The following is a 2,430-nucleotide window of genomic DNA, read 5'->3' on the forward strand; positions in this document are numbered from 1 at the left end:
AAGTGTGAATATAACCTAACATGTGAGTAGTGTCATCATATTTACGCACAATCTGCCTTTCAGGAAATTCTTCCTAGCATTTTCCTCATCTAAATTCAAAGGAGAGGATTAGGTTTCTTTCTGGACCCTCAGGAGAGTAAAACTGTTTCATTCTTTCCCTCTTCTGACTCTCAAGATATATATTATTTAGCGAGTGTCAGGACATTTAGTAGTTTTACTTTTATGCCTAGACAGGTTTCCGACATCCTTAAAAATAACAGGCCAAATTCTTCCCTTAGGTACTTCTGTACACCTTTTATTCAATGAAGGTTTCAGTGGATTACATGAGAGAAAATGGAGGCATTATTACCATTAATGAGCCAGATTCTCCCAGACCCTAAAATTACTATCTGATAGCTGCTTAGGTATTTTGAAGGATCATTAACCCTAGACAGAAAACTGCATTCAGATTTCATATGACACTCCTCCTTTCATGTCTTTGTTCCTGCCCTTGTCAACTTTTCTGTCAATTCCTGTTATCTGCTCCCTATACACCTATGCTCTTTTCACAAGGCTCTGCCATTCTTCTCTCTCCTAGCAGTCCTGAAGGTTCCAGGCTCAAAATATTAAATGTCTTCAAACCCTCTTGCCTTTCTGTGTCCTTCCTCATCTTTCCAATGCTCCTTACCCAACTTACTGGGCTCTTTCTGGACAGTTTCCACTCTGGATAAGCATCCTGCCCAGAACATGGGACTTTCTGAAGCTGATGAGAAAGTGATGCTCATCAGAAGTTCTAATGTCCAACCAAGATATTTATTTCAGTAATTTAATTAGTAAAACCTCCCCTAAAGTTATATGATAGATAAGTACATAAGTGCTATCCTCTCACGATCTCAACTTGAGAGTTTCCAGCACTCTACCAGTCTCGACTATGAGAAGGAGAGTTAAGCAGATGCATACCCATTCCATTTCTAGCTTGAGCAGTGGCTAGTGAGTGGAAGGCAATCTGCTACAGGTCAAAACTCACCTGTGCTGGGGAGGAGCAGCACGGGAGAGAGTTGAGGGTGGGGATTCAGGTTTACCGCATGAAATAAGGCAATGGTAAACCTCTTCCATATTTTAACCAAGAAAACTCTGTGGATACAATGTTGGATGATTGCAAGTGGAAGTGAGACGTACTGGGAAAGATATGTCCATGGAGTTGCTATGGGTCAGAAATGACTTGACAGTATAAGACAAGACAAGCATATAGGTGATAATGGTATCACCCTAGTCTTCTATCAGTTATTTGGATTAAATAAACCCTGATTGAACATCCAGTACAAAGTGCTCATTCCTTTCTAGCCTGAAGTTAAAGCATAAAAGGCCTTTCCATCACCATTTCACAGTCCAAGAGTATTTAACTGAATTATAATCTAGTTGTTAATTAACTTCTGTATGTATATTGTGATTTTGGTAACAGGTGAGATGTGATGGGGTATTTCCCCTTTATCCTATTCAGAGGCCAAAAAGGCTTATATACAATTTGACATCATCACTTTTTGGGGAATGTTAACTGCTTCATAGGTTGTATCCTTTCTTAGTCCTTGTGTATGTATGTGTATTAAATTGTACATTCTTGCATAACCAGTACTTTTTTTATCCTTTTCTCTTTTACATCATCAGCATTGGTATTTAGTGAGTGTGAAGTATTCCACTCTGTGCTTGAGAGAGAGTACAATTTAAACAATACCTATAGTCTTTTTCATCCATGGCTTTATAATCTGATGGAAGAAGGGGAAGATTGACAAAAAATATTTACAAATAGGAGTTGCAGGAGCAAGAACACCAGTGTAATAGAAGTATATATGTGTCAGGAGGAAATGGCCAACTAATAGAGTAAACAATTTTATAGGAGAATTTCATGTTTTGACATTGGGTGAGGAAATTATTTGAGAATGTTTAGAGCTTTAATTTTCCCGACCTATAAGCAAACAGGAGTCTCACTTTCATTTTTCCACAGCCATATGCTTAAGAGGGAAAGCGTTTTGAATCCCCCCGATTAGACTGTGAGCCCGTCAAAGGGCATATCTGTTACCGATTTGTACATTCCAAGTGCTTAGTACAGTGCTCTGCACATAGTAAGCGCTCAATAAATACTATTGAATGAATGAATGAATAAATTAGAGAAAATAAGAACTTATAAACCTAGAGTCTAGTTTCACTCTCTCCAAATTGTAGACACTGAGAGTCAACCTGTTAGTTTTATCCTAAAGTTGCCACTGAAAGGTGGTTGGAACCAAGAAGGGGCAAAGCCCATCTGGCATCATATAACCCTTTTTTCCTGGAAGAATTGGCCAAGGAGAAAGACAAAATGGTCTAGCACCTGAGGCTTGATACCAGTCATCAAATGAAAAATGCCTGAAAAATGGCAACGAGCAAAATATTTCTCATATCTGCCCCTTTCTTTCC

The 2,430-nt window shown here is 38.6% G+C and overlaps 1 non-coding gene across 1 annotated transcript; it reads left to right on the forward strand.

The window, feature by feature from the left end:
- The first annotated feature begins 858 nt into the window (after positions 1 to 858).
- Positions 859 to 996, forward strand: LOC114810810. The gene has a single exon (XR_003758501.1). It is a non-coding gene; the product is annotated as a small nucleolar RNA SNORA7 (small nucleolar RNA).
- Positions 997 to 2,430: the final 1,434 nt, after the last annotated feature.

This window comes from Ornithorhynchus anatinus, chromosome 3, assembly GCF_004115215.2.
Source record: "Ornithorhynchus anatinus isolate Pmale09 chromosome 3, mOrnAna1.pri.v4, whole genome shotgun sequence".
In the NCBI taxonomy this organism is placed as follows: Eukaryota; Metazoa; Chordata; class Mammalia; order Monotremata; family Ornithorhynchidae; genus Ornithorhynchus; species Ornithorhynchus anatinus.